The 23229-nt window shown below is 43.2% G+C and overlaps 1 pseudogene; it reads left to right on the plus strand.

The window, feature by feature from the left end:
- Positions 1-2927: 2927 nt before the first annotated feature.
- Positions 2928-22578, plus strand: LOC139446633 (uncharacterized; annotated as a pseudogene).
- Positions 22579-23229: the final 651 nt, after the last annotated feature.

Raw genomic sequence — 23229 nt, forward strand, 5'->3', positions numbered from 1 at the left:
CCCAATTATAACATTTGTTGTCAAGAAAACACAATAAAGGTATATTCGGCTTTGGATGGGTAATGATATCACAGACATATACGGATATTGATGATGACTTGGAGGAGCTTCGTAACGCACGTCTTCTCAATTCAGGGATTGGTAAATCAAAATATGTGTGTGCGCGTGCGTGCGTAAAAGTGGGCCTGTTGGATGTTACATAAAACATTCATCTTGAGCGGGATGGTAGTTCGAGTTGGATTAGCATGTTAACTATATGATCTTCTTTAGGCAGAGAATGCCGCGCATGAATGTATTGATGAAATTCCTAGGTACATGGGGCCTTTTCGTTCCCAGGAATACCCACAGTGGAGACTTCAATTGGAATAGGGTGTACACAATGTGTTACCTGGTAGATTGTGTGTCATCAGACCGGACAACGTTGGTCTTTGACTGATTGTGGCGTAAAACACACTTATTCATTTACTTATATCGGAAATTGAATGTTCATCTTAATTGTTATTGTTGAACATGTAATATATTTTTAAAGAAATAAAACAGTGACATAATAATTACAACTTTATGTGAGCGCGAGTAGCTTTTTTGGAATGAGATGAATAAGTATTATAAAGTTGTAATCTTCTTCACAACCGTGTAACTATGAATTGACTTTATTGGGTAATCAAAAAAGAGATAGGACATAATAACCAAATTTCATACGATTTCACTTGTCCACCATCTTGGATGCAAGGCGAAAACATTTCAGCGCGTTTGAAGCCACTGAGAATGCCCCCTGCAGAGTTGGACGAACATTCTGCGGTGGCGCGGCTGAGTTGACCAGAGGATATCAGCAGTATTTCCTGTCCAGGTTATTTAGGTCAGTTGTTTGTGTGTGTGCGTGTGTGCGTTTGTGCGTGTTTGCGTGCGTGCGTGCGTGCGTGCGTGGGGGGGGGGGGGGGGGGTGTGAGATTGGGGGGATAGATGATAGATATAGCTACAAGTAAGGTCATCTTGAGTGGGAGGGTATTCGCAGATGGATTAGCACATGAACTATGATTCTCTTTAGGCAGAAAATGAGGATCCACGATGTTCGACCTGGTAGAAGTGTGTTATCAAACCTCACAGCATTGTTTTTTTGACTGACTGTAGCGTCAAAACAAACTCATTCATTTACTTGAACTGAATGTTCATCTTAATTGTTATTGATAGTCACGGAGCCATGATCCAGAGTACAGGGTGTCATTAGATAGAAATAAACTAAGTTATAATAGGATTACCAGAAAAACGGGGTTTTACACACAAGCCAATAAACTTCGCTCATTAACACCAGAGTAAGTCAGTACAAGATTGAAAACTGCCCCATAATTATGTATGACATGCTTGTCGGGTATTGCTACATATATATATGTGAAAACAAAGTTATTAAAATGAAGAGCAAAACTGATGAAAGTTAACAATAAACGTGTATACGTGTTATATCGTCACTGCAAAAATAATGATCGTTTGTCTTTAGTAATAACATTCAAATACGTTATATCTGTATTAGCGATATTGTCATTGTTCCACCGGTGAGTCTGCGTTAGCCGTACTATCTCGTAGTATAATTGTAATTCTGAAGACATCACGATACAGTTTTTACGATGCATCACGTCTGCACTAGCGCTTGATAACAGCCTTGTGTTTGGTGTGAGGTGAGGTGAAATTGTGTTTAACGTCGCGTCCAAGATTATTGCACTTATATAGCGACGTGCATGCACGTGTATGTGTGTGTGTGGCTGCTTGTACTAGTCCGGACTGATGCCGATTTATAGTGCTAGCTCACTGAGATACCATGCCGCAGTTTAACATGAATACCCCACTCAGACACAGTATACTGACTCCGAGCCGACCAGTCCTTGTTTTAGCCCCTTAATGCCGAGCGCTAGACAGGGTAACAACAAGTACAATCTTTTAACGTCTTTTGGTCTTTTGGATCGAACCCTGGACCTTCCGCTCTCCGGGCGGACGCTCTACCTCTAGACCACGGAGGTGGTCCTTGTGTTTGGGTGTTTCAGTGGTTTAAATCGCTGCTCTTGATATTGTTGATTAAACTTTGATACTATGAACAATATAATGTTATGTGAGAGGTTGACGTTAGAACGGTAACATACTAATAGTATATAGGATGACATAAACAGAACAATGAGAAGTTCGTCCAGATTAGTGTATAGGCAACATTTAATAATTAAAATAATTACATTCAACAACTCCCCTTTTAAGTCAATTTTCCTGACTTATAAGTAAATGCAAGAACAATCGGCCGGAATACAATGTATAGTTCTTGTCCACTTCCATATGACTATATAGCATACAATAAGCTTTCGGGTCCCGTTTAGATCGGTTTGGGTGGCAGCCTAGATAGCCATAGAATAGTTTCATCTTGGAATCTCCCATATCACTGGGGATACTCTTCAATTTAAATGGAGTTACTCGTTACGATTCCGAATCTTCACGTGTCTGTGTTTATGAACCATTGTCAAATAGTGGTGACATTAAATCTAGGAAACAATACGCGAAATCGCGCATGCACAGAACGAAAAATTTGGTCAAGGCATTAAGTAATCCGCATGCGCAGAACGATTGATTTCAGTACTTCCGCTAGGCGCTTCGAGTGCAGCGTCAAACGCGGGCCTGTAATCTAACACGCGGGGACTGACCAATGAAAACTGAGAAGTAGAAATACCGGTAGACGCTGTTGCTTGATTGACAATGTCAATCAAGAAAGGGAGGAGCTTAACGCTATCGTCCTCTCCCAGTAAATTCCGATGTCAAATAACGACGTTATTTGGACGGAAAAACGATGGTTTGAAAATGTCCAAATAACGTCGTTTTTCCGTCCAATGACCATATACGGAAAAAAACGACGTTTTCGTGTTTGCAGTGTGACCCTCTAGGTGACCTATTCTATGATGTTACTGTCCCTCTAGGTGACAGTAGATGCAAGTGCACCGCACCCTGGAGTTGTCCACGATGGTCAGCCTGGACTCCCGGAAATGGACTACCAGGACAGTCTGCAGCTCCACGCCCACTGGGACGGCTTCTTTGACCGGGAGAGTAGGGTCAAGTTCTACCAGTATCAGTTTTCGGACAAGTGTCTACAAAAGGAGCATTTTGGTTTGGATACGAGTGTATTAAATGTACGTCTTTGTCTCCCTCACATCAACGTTTATTAAATTCCCATGCAGGGCGCATATTTACTTGCAATCACTTACATGCGTCTCAAACCATCAAACCATCAAAATTACAGGTGACGGAAACCTACTCGACACATGCAGCATGGTCGGCTCCTTCCCCAGGGACGTATCACGTGACAGTGGTGGCCTACAACCGGGCCCTGGAGGTATCTGACCCTGTGTGTTCTGACGGAGTGACCCTTGATGACACACCACCAGCAGTGGGACAGATTGCCGTAGCCTCGTCTAGCATTGCTCCGGGTCTGGTCACCACCTCATCAGGCACGGTCTGGTTCATAGACAATCGCCGCAGGAGAAGCAGAATTACTGAACCAGATACCCAATGCAGGTACGAACAAGCAGGATATTAAGATGTGTCTAACAATAAAGGTTTAGTTGCCTCCACATTATAAAAACTTAAAGAACTTTAAATCTAATGTTTCACTTCTTTGTAAAACGACACAGAACAGCGCCCAGACATAATGGATATCCACCTGGAATAATATATTGGTCCCAACGTGTTTTTAGTTACAGCTCACGTTACACAATTCAGTGCCATCTTTACGTGCAGTATAATACTCTAAAAGTGTGAACAATGTGCTGTCCTTGTCATGCCGCAGGCATAATTAATGTCGTTCATCAGGTGTACCCTATTGATATTCAAACCTTTACTGTGCATGCAAATAAAGCTGGATAGGGGGTTGACGTATGGCTGTGTCTAATGATATAATGGATAGCTTCACTTACCTCGTCACCTAATGGTTTTTTCGTCTATAAATATTCATATGTCACCAAGTTTCAAATGTAATTTTTGTGACTGTTTTTACCTTCAATTTTTTTTATCTGTAGGTCCCATTCCGTGTACCATGGTATACCCTGGCGAATCTTTCAGATCCAAAGGAGCAGCAATCGAAGCGGCAGAGTTAGAGAAGTTCCCCATTTACGTGATGAGGAATGGAACGATGTTGGCACGAAATGCAACATTTTGCATACAGTCTGAAGCGTTGTCAAGTTTCCACCAGATATACATTTCTACACAGCACCACGTGCGAGAAATATTTGTAGTAGCTTACATAACAGACGATCATGTCTAAACTTGGTAATAAATGCTGAAGTATTTCATTGTGTATGTTGTGAGTCTCATGGGAGTCTCTACACAGCACCACTTACGAGAAATATTTATACATTCTACCTAAGTATCTTACACACTACATGATTATGTCCACACCTGGTGTTAAATGCTGAAGTGTTTCATTGTGAATGTAATGCGTCTCATGGGTCATGGCTATGCAGTTTCACCCTATTCCTTCCCTTGATAGCAGTGGAAATTTAGAAGGTTAATAAATCGACAAGAGGGGCAAAAATGCAGTTTAAAGATCGTCATAACTCGGTAGATTGAGACTCACATACAACAATATCAGGATTCTTCTGTTGATGACATATTGCTCTTGCCAGCTGTTTTTAAACTGGACCGGAGCTGATGCGGAGAGCGGTATCCATGACTACGAGGTGGGGCTGATGTCAGATCCTTCTGGTGAAGCAGCTCCAGACATCCTGCCGTACACGTCCACTCATCATCATCCCCAGTATCAAGGCTACCACCCTTCTCTCAGTGAGGGGCACCAGTTCTACATAGCCATCAAGGCCATCAACAAATCTGGGCTTACAACAATTCAGGTAGACTGATACTCACGATGTTACAATCTGTTGTGTCGTGAATGAGTAAATTATATCTTTCAACAGCAATCGGTCTCGAGTCTAGACGAGCAACTCCAGTGACTGATAGCATGAACAACTGCCCATACCATCGTTGTTCTGTGACAATGAATCCGCCCAGTTTCTGACTCCCGATCCTTAAATGGGCTCTTTTCTGAACCAGAAATTCAACAGGATCCCTCTGGGTTGTCCAATTATATTTATTTTCTGAGAGTTATCTGTCCCTTTATCTGTTGAGCACATTTGATGATAACCTATTGCACGACGTGACATGACACGTTTTCCCGAACCTCCATGAACAACGCCCCTCATGTCGCCGCCATGTTTACTCCTTGTCTCTTCAGGTCCTGGGGCGTCTCCTCGTGCACACCCAGAAGCCTGTCTTTAACGGGGGAGTCACTGCTGCCCTGGCTCCAAGTCTGAGTCATCTGCTAGTGACGTGGAACAACTCACATGTCACGGAACCTGATACTGCTCACCTCAAGTATGAAGCTGCAGTCGGTAAGAAGTGGCGGTCTTGTCTTCGTTTTAATTAATCTCATTAATGCTTCAAACAGTCTTAAATATATTTCAGATCTGTTTATTGCATTTCTGACCGAGCAGACCCATAAGGGGCATATTTGTGTATCTTATCTTTATTATTTTGTTGTTAAACGTTACACGCAGCCCTATCCAAGTTATATGACGGTAGCCTGAAGACATTCGAGTCTGAAACTGAAAATTCAGTGATTGATATTATAAGCAACAATCCACGCTTTCGGGGTATGAAAACACGCAATCAGCTCAGTCAGAGAGCCTAGCCACCCTATTCATTCTCCTCTTACTTCCAGTTTAGGTTAACTGCAGATCAATTCTCACCTGGAAGTCCCACGCATACATTTGACATACTCTACTGTGTGCAGGTACCTCGCCGTATGGGACTGAGATCCTGCCCTGCAGTCAGGAGCAGGGTGCACAGTGACGTCTCCGCCCACGTGTACAGCAGTAGCTCTCCGGGACCTCCACTGGGACCTCCATCACAGCCACGCCTACTACGTGTCAGTCAGGGTCACCAACACAGTAGGGCTGTCTACAGTGGCGGTAGCAGCAGAACCTTACGTCCATGACGTCATGCTGCCCTCACCTGGTGTCGTCATGGATGTTTGCCCCGAAAGTGAAGAAGAATTATTTCAGATAACGGTCAGTGAAGTAATGCCATTATTTGGTACACTTGATTGTTTTAGAACAAAAGCTCTTTCAGACAGCATTTCTTTTCATCTAGTAGTTCAAAGCAGAATAAATATGTTCAACGATTAATCACCTTCTCACTGCTTCAGCGTAAATGAGTCGGAATCTTTCTGTATGGCTGTGGAAAGCATTTTGTTTCTTTTCTCGGCTACCCCTCCTTAATTTCCACGATGGCAGTTAACACTGCAGGAACTGCGGGACTCCGACTACCAACTGTCTACACGGGGGCTGAAGGCGAGGTGGTATGGGTTTGATAACGACATGCTGAACGTGACCTACATGGCGGGGATTGGCACCATGCCCGGTGTCAACATTGGTTGTTGTACTTACTCATCTTCTTGAATACTGTACTTTTAAGGTTGTCAAGGTCTTCCTTCCTTGACAACGTTATACAGATCTAAACCGAAACGTCGCCTTTATAGTATTAAAGAAGTTGTTTTCCATAAATTGTGTCTCCGTTGTCATTCGTCAACTTCTAAGTAATGCCTATCAAACAATTCAAAAGCGGTGCAGGCAGATAACTGCACAACTGTCAATCGGAAGGGGAAGCTGAGCAATATCACATGTTCCGTCAATGAAATCCATGGTTGACCAGTACATTCAGTGGTTGAAGAGCGAAGCAACTGTCGGCTTTTTCTGCTGCATACAACACTCAGACATATTGTTACGTGTCGATTTCCAAATTGAAACAAGATGTTAACCCAGATATTTGTAAGAAAAAGAATCTGGTATGAAACCAACAAACAACTAACAAGAGGTATACAATCAACAAATGTATTACAAAAATTAACTAGGTTTATAAATCTATACAAATTACTGCACTGTAATTACAATACAGTGGTAGTACAATATTAAGTGGCAATACATAACATGATGGTAGTGGACATGATCAAATACAAAAATACAGTGGGGGTAGAAAAAGTGGCAATACTATATATTCACCCAGAGACGACAGTGGTGCTTCCGTGATGGGCTAACCAGGGATGATGAACGATCCTCACATGAAATCTGGTTCCGATGTGATCGAATGCGTGAGACAAACGTAAAGACGCTTATACACAACCTACCCAGCCACTGGAAAATTCAACACAGTGCCGTCATACTAACACCGCGGTATACCGAACCGGAAGTGTACACACCACACAAGCATCTAAATATATAAAGTAACTTTCTGACGACTGATCACTGTCCAAACACAATGCAATGAACGTCGAATGTACTGTGCAGTGTACACAGGTTCGTGTTCTATGATGCGTTCTTGCATGACATTGATAGATACATCAGCAAAGCATTAGTTAACTTTATATTTATATTAATCACCCTTAAAGTAACAATGAACTAATTTCAACATATATACAGAACTGCTACATTGTCTGAATATCTTTTTGCAGAAATATTACACAAGTCGTGGCGAGGTCGGCTGGTGGCGATGTGACCCAGTCTTCTGATGGGGTTTACATTATCATCAACAACGCTGACATCTCTGAGCTGACGATATATGATGGGATCGGATGTGATTCCATTCAAGGTATTGTCTAAGAGTACTTCAAGATGAACGTATTACTACCTTGTTACAGAGTGATTTGCAAATTGAAATGCGTACAGAATACAATTGTGAAATCAGTAAATAACGAATAACAGAAAAAAACATGTATCTATTTACAGACAAACAGTTAAAGGCTTACAATCACACATGACAACATAATGGGTTAAATAAGTGGCAAGTTCATTACGGAACAGGTCTTCATAACAAATACACACCCACGAAGTTCAGAATTTGTCACAGTCAAATATCTTGTAACAAAGCACGTGCATTGTCTCTTGAACCCGGAACAGTGCGGGAAGCTCGGAGGAATTCGATGAGTTCCAGTTGGTATCCCGTCCGCACAGGACAAGTAGATAAGAAGCTAGTCAGGTCAGAGAAGGCCTCGAGTCGCCCACACTTCTTTCTTATATAGGTACGGCCAGCCTTCTAGACGCAGTCACCTCACGAAATTTCCCGATTGATGTAGTCTGTCCCAGAGTTCAATGATGCGCACATGTGGATAACCTTGGAATATTCTGGCCGTCGCAGACTGCTGAAATCTGGCCACAACAGAGCGTGATATTTTACGATCGCTTCATTTGCTGCCATTGTCCGTCACAAATATCAAATATGTGTCTTGTTGAGAAATGACATGCTAGCTACTTTGTTACCACAAACTTTCTATTTTGTAATGTTACAGGAACGCAGGAATGGAATCCTACACATCATAACTTGGTGAGTCAATCAGCAACTGTGCAATTTTATTTTATTGATAATGTTGCATAATGTTTTAAAGTTAACAATGCTCTTTAATACTATACGTGTAGCTATCATGAAAAAATAAATATGTCCTCTTGTTTCATGTTTCAGTCTGCCGTGACACGAGGACATGGTCGGTATATGTTGGTATATCCTCTTGTTTCATGTTTCAGTCTGCTGCGTATGGTTGTCACGAGGAGCTGGTCGGTGTATTCTTTTCTTTCATGTTTCAGTCTGCCGTGTATTGCTGACTCGAGGACCAGTATATGCTGGTATATCCTCTTGTTTCATGTTTCAGTCTGCCGTGAATCACTGTCACGAGGACCAGGTATATGATGGTATATCCTCTTGTTTCATGTTTCAGTCTGACGTGTATGGTTGTCATGAAGACCAGGACATGTTGGTATATCCTCTTGTTTCATGTTTCAGTCTGCTGTGAATGGCTGTCATGTGTCAGGAGTGTCAGCTCTCAACCTCCATGTTCGCCGCCCACTGGAACATCACACAACAACCTACCCATCAGTACCCGGATGTCAAGTTGAAGTTGGAAAAGAAGTTTGCTTTATCAGGTACTGATGACCACACCCTCATACTGCAGCCGTACTGATACGTTAATACATTTAAATGGTTGTGTCTAGATATGTATTTACAAATACTGATACAAAGCACCAGTGTCATGCTTTGCTCTATCTGTAGAGTGTATCCTATAGCCAGAGAGGGCTTTCCATGATACGTATCATCTGCATACCTTGTCTTCTATGTTCAGATGACCTCTGGCACACAGAAAGGGACTATGAGTACACTGGACACCGCGACCACGTACTGTCCACGGGACTGGATCTCATGTCGGGCTACACGTTCAGGGCGGCTGTGAAGCTGTGTGCTGTGAACGTCTGCACTGACGCCGTGTACAGTGACGGAGTTACAGTGCTACACCACCCACCTGTAAGAGACGACATCAGCGTGAACTACCCCGAGACCGACTCAGGCTCCAGGGTGATGAGAACACAGCTGATGCATATATGTATGTCTCTACTTGTATTCTCCGCCGCCGTGAAGCATTTGCAAACAAATTGGTTATGTCATTTGTCAAAGGGCAGACGCTGAAAAGTTTGGGTTTATAAGTAACTAAAAAGTATGTAATTTACGTGAAATCTTGTACTTACATCATGGCTTTTGCCGATCCTTTAAAGGTCACCGTCAGATTGAAGATACACTTCAAATTCATTCTATTTGACAAAGTTCTAATTATGATGTTGAGAGATATGTCGAGTCATATGAGCGAATTACATGATATGATTTGTATACAGAGTGATGTCCACGAACAGATAGCTGACTAATGGATTTCAGCTTCTCTTTTCTTTCAAAAGTTGAAATGCATATGTCAGTTATGTCTTCACTGATTCATGCCACAGCTTCCAAAATGCCTTTCAGAGATACTGCTTTGCACAATTGCTAACAATAAACATGATACTTTTCTGTGCTTATGAACCGCTTCGGCTTCCACGGTTTAGTTGCACGGGGATTTTTCACTGTAAGTCTCTATACTGGCGTGCCCCAGCATCAGCAGACTCCATACCTCTCTGCGTCCACTGTTCCAGCTTGAGATGACCATGGCAAGTTTTGCTGACCCGGACATGCCAGTGAAGACTGAAGGTATGGCGTTGTAGACAGATATGAATGGAGTTTAACAGACAGTGACCACGACAGCAGGCTTCTGACAACGTGGCAGCCAGTGTCGGACAGCACAACCAGCGGGGATATGGTACGTTGGATGAGGGATGTGAATGTTGTTGTACGCCGCAGTCAGCAATAGTCAAGCTATATCAGTGGGACCTGTACATACCAGTGGATGATATTGTAAGGAACGTCCCACGTCACAGAGCCTGACCACTAACCCCATTTAACTGTTTGTCTGCCATGAAATTCAGTGTCCACCCAGTGTCCCCACAAGGTTGCCACATGTGTGTCTGAGTTAAATTTAACGTCACATCGGCAATAGTTCAGCCATAGCGTGACGAGAAGTTATTATATGTTATCAATTAATAAAAAACTGTCATCAATGAACAGACAGTAAAATAACTAGAATTTCACAGATAAATCATTCAAACTTGTTTGTTATCATAAAAAAGATATAACTATATGTCACGAAACAATATAAAAATGAGCTATAGATCACCCACATGTGTGAGTGGCTTGTGCTACGGGTAGGGCACAGTATTATCCAACTTATTTAGAAACCGTAAATAAGCTATTATTTTTTATTTATTAAATAAAATTAGTAAAAACAAGTTACTAAAGTACTATCTGCATTTCTGAACTGCCCGCTGCATTTCTGAACTGTCCGGAACTGAAGGTTGTAATTTTTAAACAAAGAATCACGGGATCATAAGATAACATTATCCTGCCACATAGTTGTGTGTAATTATTGTTTTCAGGACATTCCTTGGATGTAAGTGGCGAGGCTTCCAGGACCCTGAGTCTGGAGTTAGACCACTATGAATGGCGTGTGGGGACAACTCCAGGAGGTGACGAGATTCTCGCAGCTACGAATGCAGCCCTGGAAGAGGACATCTTCCACACGCTGTCACGTGACCACCAACTTCCGGTTGGACAGACTCTGTACACGACTGTCAGGGCCTACAACAAAGCAGGTTATGAGCTATAACGGACATCATTAATATCATCTGTCAGTTGAGCACGAACCTGGCTAAAGTCGAAAGACCTTATTCATATATCATGACACGGGGAGCCTGTATAACGTATTGTACCTGCAGTATCAACTGATTTGTTCCTAGTTTAATATGAGTTTGTCTACGTGGCATTTCTTGAGGCTATGGGTCCTGTATGAAATATCTGCCAATGTGGACTTTAGAATTTACAAAACACTTATACATATCCGATTGGCTGCACATTTGTTTCAAAATCTGTTCACACCAATTTCTTCCTGAATCACCTACCTCCAAACATGTATACTTTATGTCATCGAATGAGAACTTTGGATTCAAGATCGGAAGCAAAACCCGGATGTGTTTCCAAAGGGGAGCCATCTTGTTTTCCAAACCTGTACAGGGCGAGATAGAGTGTGCAGAGTTGGAGGTAAGTCTTTGATAGGCATTTAGAAGTTGGAAGAACATAAAGACATGAAACGTTATGTACAACAACTTCTTTATTGTGTGAAAGGATGCTTATGTGTTACTTCTTGTCCCTTCGTCAGGCGTGATACTGAGTAAGTGTAATTAACAACGTAATATGGATGTAAGTGGCGAATGAAGAAATCAGTATAAGCATTAAAAGACAAAATATGATTTGTCGCCAATCAGAGATGTAGAAGTGTGCAGACTTTTCTTACGGGACGATCCGTACCCCCGGTTGTGATACATATGTAGAAAAAGGAATCAAACGAAGAAAAGTGGTGCGTTTCCAAAACAGCTAGCTGTATATATGTTATCACTTTGTTGTGGCAGGTTTATACAGTGAAATTACGTCCAACGGATTTCTGGTTGACATCACTCCACCAGAAGTTGTAATAACACCAGGGATCCTAGATGGACACGGTTCCATTGTGGCTGGGACGTCCATCAACAGGACGACCTTGAGGATAGGCTGGAAGTTCAAGGACGAAGAGTCTTACATTGAGAGACAGTACCTCTCCATCTCATCACACCACCTGGGGGAGTTCAAGTCAAGTCTCCTGAAGGTAACCGTCATTTGTCACACGTGTTCATGTTAAACATGTTTTAGTAGCACTAAAGTTATATTCATCCCGATCTATATCACCTACATCTATATGACTATAAACTCCCTCAACATACGCATCTTATAACATTACAATCATGGTTTCTATAATCAATGGATTTGATATCTCATAAAAAGTGCATTTATTACAAACATAACACTAATCTATCCCTACCTTCCCTAAAGCTCCCAGGACTTGTTGAAGAATACACGCTGTCACAGCTGGACCTCCACGATGGAAGCAGTTACACAGTGAAGCTCGTCGCCTGCAATATGGCCGGCTTATGTCACTCCTCAGACACCGGGGCCTTGCTGGTGGACAGCTCGAAACCCTTGACAGGTAACAACACACAGTAATGTCTCCATGAATCTTTGACAGGTTACTCTGTATCCACGATTGTACCACTTTTCTCTTACTAACACGGCTCTATGACTGTAATGCAGGTGCGCTAGCTGTGTACACCGACCATGCAGCGGGGTTGTCTCGACACCAGTCGGGCTGGATGACATGGAACAGGACCCAGCTGAACCTCGCCTGGCTTGGCTTCTCTGATCTCCATTCTGGAATAACGCACTACATCATCACAGCGGGGTCTGTGCAGTTCGGGACTGACCTTATTAAGGTGCATTCACGTTCAAAATATATAACACATTATGTATTTGTTAAGCTTCCATATCAGGTTATATAATACTGATGTGTCGTTGTTATGACGTATACAGTTTCAAAAGTAATGCAACTTCGACACATGTATGTATTTATTCGATGAACGGAAATGTAGTAGGACTACTAACACACTAGAAGGAACAACGTAGATGCATTGAAGAACACTTACAGATTCGTCAACTTGGGGGGTAAATTGCCTCAGATCACCGCAGGTTTAAAGAGATCCAAGTCACATTGTTGGTGCAGTTTGAGGTGGGCAGGTGGGGAGGTGTAGTGAGGTGTTGTGAGTCGAGGTGTGGTGAGGTGCAATTGGGTGAAATGGGGTTTAAACATCACGTTCAAGATAATTTCACTATTAATGCGACGTGCATGCACGTGTGTGTGTGTGTGTGTGTGTGTGTGTGTGTCTGGCTGCTTGTACTTGTCCGGACGAATGCCGATTTTATAGTGCCAGTCCTTCTTTAAACCCTAGACCACGCAGGCGGCCTGGTGCATCTTGAAATCACCTTGACATTATCCACTATCCACAAACTGATACTTGTGTCTGTTTCAGGGAAGCACATTTGTGTTCGTACAACACAATGTGTCTGGCATTGAGCACGATGACGAAGGCAGAGTTCAGACTGGTGTTCTCTTCCACAAAGTCTGTGTTTGTGGCAATCTGGGCTGTCAACGGGGTAGGTATTACATGCCTGTTCGCGAACACCTAGTGTCAACATTGGTTTTCAGTGATCCATTCATGTAACTTCCACTGCAAATTTGCAATTTACTCTAAACGGAACCTGCTTTGACATATTATTGTCGCGTTGACGTTTTATGTTTATAACTCACGAACACACAACAAACATTCATAAAACACCTCAGTATGTGTCTGTGTTTCAATGTGTATTCCATGTGACCCAGGTTGGCCTCCAGAGCGATGCGCTTCACCTGGAGCTGGAACTAGGATCCGGGGGTGAGCTGGAGCTGGTCGGACGGTGTCAGTCGTACAACTGTGAGGGTCACTGTGTTTGTGCCGTGCAGGACGGGGCGTGCCACCACACACCCGGATGTACACAGCTGCTGAATGGTAGGTAACAAGCGATTCTCCACAGAATTCTTAACAAGGTTTGCTCACCCACATTTGAAGGTCTTAGAACATATATTTTGCTTGTGGAAAAGTCGCATGACAGATGTGTTGGTATTTTAGGCTAGGGTAATAGTGTCTCTCACATTACTTCAGCTAATAAATAGCATAATACCTACAGTATGTGGACTGTCTGTTTACTGGAAATATACATCAGCTATAACATGAACCAGTAATCGCTAGTGCATGGCGGTACATGTCACTGTTTATATCCTAGGTGGGTCAAACAATGTTCTGGGTGTGACAGATGTCACTGACCTCCGCATCATAACATCCGGGGACGTTGAACACTCACCATCAGACACCTTCATGGCTGCCCGTTGGACGGTGCTGAAACAACAAGGGCTGCCTTTCATACAGTACAGTTTTTCTTATTACTTAATATCTAACATATTTGTGAAGGTTGCTTGAAATAACTCATCGTTGTGACCACAGTGTGCCAGGTATCACACAGTTTCTTGTTGCCTGCAGGTATGACGCCAGCCTTGGAGACAGTGACAGCGACTACCCCACGGGTGTGTTTGACAGTCACTCCCGCAGAGTCTGGTTCAGCGTCGGGCGGCAAACATCAGCTTCCATCTCTCTGGCAAACTGTACTGACTCACCTACCCATCATGCGATCCTTATGTAGAAGCCTACAAATCATGTAGTTCCATGACGTTGTTTCATCACTAAGATGATTGCAACTCCCATACCTTATCATGACTTACGGCAGTCGAAGCGCTAAGACAAATCCAACTCCCATACCTCAACATGACCTACGGCAGTCGAAGCGCTAGGATGATCCCAACTCCCATACCTTAACATGACATACGGCAGTCGAAGCGCTAAGACCGCCCCAACTCCCATATCTGAATATGACCCACGGCAGTCAAAGCGCTAAGACGATACTAACTTCAAAACTTTACCATTGACCTACGGCAGTCGAAGCGCTGACATCGCTGGGTGGATAGGGGCTCAGAAGCAATGAACCAAATGTTTAATATGAAACTGTTTATAGTAATATTCATTAACAATGTAATGGAAAAGAAATGCGTTTTGTAAGAGAGTATGAACTATAAGGGACTATTCCGACTAACTGTCATGTTTGTGACCAAGGCGAGAACCTCAGCAGCCGGCACATGTATTTCTTCTTTGTGAGAGGCTGGTATGATGCGACGACGTACAGCATCTTCAAGTCGGACGGGGTCATGGTCAACTAAGCCCCTCCCAAGACCACCGACAACCAGGCACTCGCAGTGAGTTAACACACATTGTGGTTTTGCTTTACACGTGGATCAACGCCATATCCATATTATTAATGCTGCAAGCATATTGTCAGAATCTCATTGCTCCTTATGAAATCCAGCTCTCTTACTGGCCAGTCGTCGATACAAGATGTTACTGCCCGGTATGTATCGACATTATAACGTCATAATGTTTTATGTGACGTCATCTATATAACTGGTATAACTGACCCTGTTCCACACACTAATTTGCATATCACGTGACCGGACTTTTCTCTTGTTTCTGAAATCAAACTGACTGGCCTAATGCAAACCTTTAGGAGAGCTTTACAGTTTGTTGACAATATATCTTTACCAGACGGAGAGCTAGCGAAATGGAAACTTTGATATACATAGGGCTTCGATGACAGCACGTACAACCAATGTAAACTATGGATAACTACGCAAATTGAAATATTTATTTACGTTTTGAGTATTTTCTCTATGGAAATTGACCATAATAGGACATACATGTATGTTCATCTAAATGTGTAGACTTGTCAAAAAAAACGAAGCAGATTAAGAACATATGCAATATCTTGAATGGACTTTGTAAGATGTGACGAATCCTCACATGGCGCTGACCTGTGGCAGAGGTACAATGCTGGCCACATGGAACTCTGGGTAGGACAGTGACCCCGTTCACGTTTTGAATTACCACCACCAGTGATTTCGGTATTGTAAGGCAGATCTGATATTGTCACACAAACATATTTGACCAGAAATACGTCTCCGCATTTGTGAACACGTAATGATAAGTTCATTCGCCCACTAATGACACATCTGACTCATAATCGTGAATGATCACATGGTATTAAATGTTTCATATGTGCGTTCCACTTACACTTTAATCTTAATACGTTTGCAGCCCCTTGATCAATGAAGGGTGGTTAAAAAAGGCGTATATATCTACGACAGAGTTCTACTTGTTATTAACACTGCAATATCTAGCGAACTATTTCAGGCCCTAATAAAATATATCCGGTGTTAATGCTTTCAGTAAGTAGTTTCCCTGATCCAGATTCGACCATTAACTGCACTTCACGGTATTTAGTCAGTTAATATTTAACGTCACATCCTAAATATTACAGCCACAAAGTTACGAGAATATATACATTAAGTGTCACGGCATAGCTTGAATATTTATGATTGCATTCACCCACTCAGTCTACTACACTGTATGTGAATGATGCAGGTGATTGAGCTCAGTGATGACGACGGAGTGAAGGATGCTGACTTCCAGATGGAGACTGACACAATGAGGATCAGCTGGACCAACAAGTTCCTGCCGGGCGCCGCTCGGATTCTCAAGTACCGAGTCTACATCAGTACAAGCCCCGGGAATGAGGGTTCTCAGTTTCCCAAATCCACCAACACAATACAGATCAGTAAAAAATGTGAATGTATCTAACCTGGAACCTGATGCCCTAGGACCAACACATTACAGATCAATATAGAAATGTGCATGTATCTAGCCTTGAAGCTGATGTCCTAGGACCAACACATTACAGATCAATATAGAAGTGTGCATGTATCTAACCTGGAAACTGATGTCCTAGGACCAACACATTACAGATCAATATAGAAATGTGCTTGTATCTAAACTGGAAGCAAATGTCCAAGGAAGGCGGTTACAAACATACAATATCCTACCCCAGACATCGATTCATGGCTCACAGCGATGAAGTTTCACTGATTACTTTGCCTTCTTCTTATTCTTATTCTTATTCTACCTCGATTTTAACTCGATTTAATACAACCACATAGTCTTCGCTTAGTTTATGTATAAAATGTAACCGCTTTGAAATAGAAAATGAATACCATTTTTGTGATTTTGTCCTTCTTCTAAAAGTAGTAGAGAAAATATAATTCCAAAATGTTACCATGTGTAACCATCTGTTCCCAAATTTATCAGTCTTCTATTTACCAGAAATGATTTTGTTATTAAAAACCTGTCCATATATCTAAAAAGACATTTACATTTACATTTTGTAAATACAAATGTAAAACATATGAATGTTTGTTGTTAGAAAATATGTGCATGTGCATAGTATACATTATTCATGTAAATAAATTCTGGGCCATGTGGCCTTCATTCATGCATAAACTTCTACTTCTTCTTCTTCTTATTATTATTATCATTATTATTATAATAATTATTAATATTACAGTTTGCTGTACACCGACAATGAAAGGATCGCAGTAACTGACAAATTATTGAGGATTGATCGTGGCGCATAGGTTCCATTTCTGGTGTCACCCTGTCGAGATGTGGCTGAATATAACAAAACTCACTGACTCACTCAATAACTTCCCTATTTCAGGACACAGTATCCACGCGTCAGATGATCTGACCACCACGAAGTACACAGCCAGGGACCTGAGTCTACAAGCAGCCACAGTCTACTACTCCAGTGTCCTGGCCTACAACAGAGCTGGCCAGGTCAGCTGGGCTCACTCTGACGCTGTCCGGCTGGACGTGCTGCCTCCTCTAGCGGGCAGAGTGGATGTCAGACAAGGTACGTTCCCTTCTACAGTATCAGCGCTTGAAGTGTTGTCTGTTGCTGTACGTCGCAATATTCCAGCTGTACCAGAGCGTCCTGTTTATGAGTGTGGACCAAGGAATAGAATGTTGAGCGAAGGTTGACGTCCATACGATTACACAGCAGCGCCCGAACGCCGTCACACATCTTTGAGCAGGTCCCAAGTAGCCAATGCTTATCGTAGGAGGGGTCAGGCTCTGTGGTTTGGTTGGTTACGTGTCTTTGGTGAGTATCGTTGCTCATAATATGAGTTCCCAGATCGTTTGGTCCAGATTCGATTATTAACAGGCCACACCTTATACAGCTGGAATAGTGTGGCGTTACAAATCGTACAAACATTGACATGTGATCTCTACAGAGGCTACAATGCCTGGTGAGATGTGGTTACTTGACTTGTGTAGTTATCTCCTCTACCTGTCTCTAAAACATCCCTGTAGAGATGCATGACACGGACTACCAGAGTTCTCCATCAGAGGTCTCCGCCTCCTGGCACGGCTCCCTGACACGGACTCCACGATCATCACGTACTTCTGGTGTGTGGGAAGAGTCAACGACACTACAGACTGCAGTGTGCTGGGCTGGCGGGATACTGGGCTTCATACCACCTTCTCGGTACAGCTTGCTTCACCTCTCCCTAGTGGTATGTATCCTGATCAGGTTCATCTAAATACCAGCACGCCTACTGTTCACGTATTCATACTCAATGATGATTACTCAACCAAGCGTCAAGCACTGACTCCTAATGCTTGAACTCACACTTCGTCACAAACTTCCCGCGGAGGACAAATTGTTACCAAAGTAAATGTTCTGTGAAACAGCAAATTGTCAAAAGCAAGTGGTGACGCATAAATTGTCCAATAGTGACACTAAACATTTGCGAAATCTTGTTCTGTCCACAGATGTTGCAGGGTAAAGGCTGTCACGCTTGGTAATGTCCTAAGAGGCGCCTAACTGTTTATTAAGGGAGCCTTCTTGAAACGCCTGATGACGGTGTTCACTTGTTTCTAGGTACACGCAAGGTGTATGGAACAAGGTGTATGCTGTAGATGCAGTGGGTCACGCCTCAGACGTAGCTGTATCAGACGGCGTTGTCGTCGACATATCTCCGCCAGAACCACAGTCCGTGGCATACCTAGGAGGCAACTTGGTGAAGAATCCTTCGTTTGAGATACAAAATAAACCTGTGAAGTCTTCGACGTGCAATGAATCTCTTCCCGAGCAATGGCAGACTAACAACTATACATGCATACACATTGTTACATCTGAGCGTCCATTAGCTAGACATGGTAGCAGCTATGTTGTAATCAGCGGATCTGTTCTCCAGAGAGATATACATCTCAGTGTGGGGCAAGTGTACAAAGTGAAGATTCATGTGGGATATACAGGGAACACGGACGTACATCTCAGCGTTATAGAAGGCTTCGTCTCAGTTGGTATTGAAGTGATCACATTCAGCCTGGAGCCGAATCTATGTCGAGGGGTGTGTGATGTCGGGAGACATTCTGTTATCATGTGAAATACACACACGTTTTCCTTCATTGCTCGGGAGGAATCCACACAACTTACTATTGGCACGAAGTCCAGGTCCATGGCGATGGCAGTTGATCACGTGACACTGCAAATATAGTGGACATGACGAGGCTGGTGACACAGAGAAGCACGTGGAGGTGAACGCGGTGTTCCTGCCTCACTGGTCGTCTGTGAACGTATCCTGGCACTTCAAGGACACCGAGTCCCCCATCACCATGTACCAGTGGGCAGTAGGTGAGTACCCCATCACCATGTACCAGTGGGCTGTAGGTGAGTACCCCATCACCATGTACCAGTGGGCTGTAGGTGAGTACCCCATCACCATGTACCAGTGGGCAGTAGGTGAGTACCCCATCACCATGTACCAGTGGGCTGTAGGTGAGTACCCCATCACCATGTACCAGTGGGCTGTAGGTGAGTACCCCATCACCATGTACCAGTGGGCTGTAGGTGAGTACCCCATCACCATGTACCAGTGGGCTGTAGGTGAGTCTCCAATCATGTAAGAGTGGGCAGGAGGTGAGTCTCCAATCATGTAAGAGTTGGCAGGAGGTGAGTCTCCAATCATGTAAGAGTGGGCATTAGGTGAGTCTCCAATCATGTAAGAGTGGGCAGGAGGTGAGTCTCCAATCATGTAAGAGTTGGCAGGAGGTGAGTCTCCAATCATGTAAGAGTGGGCAGGAGGTGAGTCTCCAATCATGTAAGAGTTGGCAGGAGGTGAGTCTCCAATCATGTAAGAGTGGGCATTAGGTGAGTCTCCAATCATGTAAGAGTGGGCAGGAGGTGAGTCTCCAATCATGTAAGAGTTGGCAGGAGGTGAGTCTCCAATCATGTAAGAGTGGGCAGGAGGTGAGTCTCCAATCATGTAAGAGTGGGCAGGAGGTGAGTCTCCAATCATGTAAGAGTGGGCATTAGGTGAGTCTCCAATCATGTAAGAGTGGGCAGTAGGTGAGTCTCCAATCATGTAAGAGTGGGCAGGAGGTGAGTCTCCAATCATGTACTAGTGGGCAGTAGGTGAGTCTCCAATCATGTAAGAGTTGGCAGTTGGAAAGTCTCCCATCACCATGTACCAGTGGGCAGTCGGCAAAGGCTTGACTTGGGTGGATCCTTGATTAAGAATGCATGAGATTATTTTTACCATGACGTATGTGCATACTGTAGGAGAAAAGCCCTGATTACAAGTGATGCAGGCCTTAAACGCGAACCCCTTTGAGGAAACCTACGCTCACGCGTTTATTGCTGTCGAAACAATGATCATTGGGCGAATCTAATTTTTGAACCCGCAAGCACAGGATCGACTCACACGAGGGACGCAAATCGTGGGTAACTTCAGATTAAGATTGCCGAAGGTTCAAACGTGTTCCAAGTGAAATGAAGTAATGAAAACTAAATGTTTATTTAGACTTGGAGAGATAAAGAAACAAAACAGTTGATAGTCTAGTGTGATCTGAGCAGCATCCAAGCCTGTAGGTAATGACATGGACTCTCCATGCAGGTCTGTTGGAAGGCGGGACACAGGTGCAGGGCTTCACTAATGTTGGTAGAAACCCTCAAGGAACAGTTTCTGCCCAGAAGCTCACTCACAACTCCAGACTGTACGTGTCGGTACTCGCCACTAACGCTGCCGGCCTGACATCACTGACCAGAGCTGGACCAGTGACGGTGGACATGACACCACCCACTATACAACAAGTCAACGATGGTTCAGGTTAAAAAGAGAATTGAAACGTGTCTTGCATTAATATTATTTGCCATTCAAAATACGTTTGTAAGCGTGTACATTCCTGCACGTCTATCTCACCTTGGCCTAATCATTTACCTTAAGACTGTAACATTTGCGAATCATTTAATTGGACAACCACTGCATTAGTTTGTTTCTGACAACCCTGCTGTATGACAACCCGGCTATAACACTCCATTGTTCTATGATGATCCACTTCTAGGAGTTGATGCAGATTTCCTTTCACCAGAGGACATGGCAGCGAACTGGGCTGTAGAAGATCCGGAATCGGATTCAGTCAACTGTGACATTGCTATAGGTTAGGGGCAGGCATATTGAGAAAAACATACTTGTTGATAAAAAAAAAAAATACATTAATCAACGGAACGTTAAAATCGTTTAGCAACTGCGTATGCTGATGTTGTTTTATCGTTTTTTTGTGTATCGACTGTGTGTATAGCTGTTATATCTTCTGCAGGACACATGCCCGGAGATGACGACGTTCGTCGGTTTGCTCGAACTAATTCCGGAGTAAGATTTACCAGGTGGAATCTGACTGATGTAGTGACGTCATCTAGTGTGAAGGTGTACACGCACGACAGTACGTTGCCATGACAAAGCGGGACAGACCTCCGAGTCCTCATCTGATGGTGTCGTCATCGTGTCCAGGGGAGACGTTGCGACTGTAGCTGGCTTCAAAGTCCTGGAGGAGAGCCCCTCTGTGTTCTCAGACAGAGACCAGTGTCACGTAGCCCGAGACACTGTGAGACTTCACTGGGAGGGATGAGAAACCCAGACTCCTTACACTACGCTGGTATGTCGACTCCAGCTGACGTCTTCAACGTAGATAATTACTCTGCTCAAAACTACCAAGTATGGAACTGGTTCTTGGTTATATTGCTGTAAAATCCAACCCACACACAGATTATATACATTCTTACATATTTGTTTTTTGGTTTTTTTTAATTAAACATATAGGTTCACATCGAGAGTAGCAGTTTGATCTACGAACAGATCGTCCCGAGTATATTCACATACACATCTGCCCAGCTGTGTGGCCTGAAACTCAGCGACCTGACAACCTACAACATCAGCGCCATGCATGTGCTCGACAAGGCAGGGTACCCGACAGAAGCTTCTATCACCATGCATGGCCTGCCACCAAGTCTAAACAGTAAGATGTTCCTTAGAGACAATTATACAATATATAGCATATCAATGTACATATAAATGCTACAAAGTCCTGGTGATAACCACGTACATGTTAGTTAATGGCTCTCTGGTTTACTTCAGAAGCAGCGATGATCTCGTCTAGGACATCCGACAGGATGACCAATCTGTCCTGGCCTGGCCTGTTTACCTCCCCCTGGGGCCAGCTTGTGTATGAAGTGATGGTGGGCAGGGTGGAGGGTGGGGCAGATGTGGTGGACGGGCTGCTGACACGCCAGGAGCAGATGAAGCTCAACCTGTCCTCGCACCCACAAACTGTCACTGCCGTATATGTCTCTGTAACAGCCATTGATCCGTGTGGATACACTGCTTATTACTCACAGGCTGTTGGTGTCGGCCCGTGAATCCAACTGGTTCGTGGAAGGGTAAATCGTGATTAAACATTGTTTTCTAATTTTGACAAACGTTATTTATCCCCATTCGACCTGCTCACGCATACCATATGTGAATAAATTATTCGAATCTGTTCCGGAAGTAGAATCGAAATGGAAGAGTTCATTCTACTTTCCGACTCAACAGAGTTAGTTTTCTGATCATGATAACTGACACATTCAGAATGGCCGGTAGCGTTACATGTTTTAAAAATGTTGTTTTTGTGGTTTAAAGATGATTATATGACAAATATGACCAATAACAATGCTATCTCGATCTACTGATGAAATGGAAATATTAACATTATGACTAATATGATATGAAAGGAAATTGAAATACTTTATATATCAGGTAAAATGCATACGTTCTTCGTGGATAGATAACTATAATCTCCAATGCGTGGAAGTAGATACCATACTTGTCAATGCAATAAGAGGTGTTCACTCACAGCCATGCCACACACAAGAATAGACTTGTATCAAAAGAATCCACGGAAATGCCCAAGCATTTGACAGTAGGTGTGTTTTGCCAAGGGATTTTGCAAATAACTACAGCTTAAGCTTCAGGCATAGTGATGTTCTGGTATCGTTCAATAAGAGTCAAATAACCAAACCACCTTCTAC

This window comes from Haliotis cracherodii, unplaced genomic scaffold (genome assembly GCF_022045235.1).
Source record: "Haliotis cracherodii isolate W230 unplaced genomic scaffold, xgHalCrac1.p SCAF_6, whole genome shotgun sequence".
NCBI classification, from domain to species: domain Eukaryota; kingdom Metazoa; phylum Mollusca; class Gastropoda; order Lepetellida; family Haliotidae; genus Haliotis; species Haliotis cracherodii.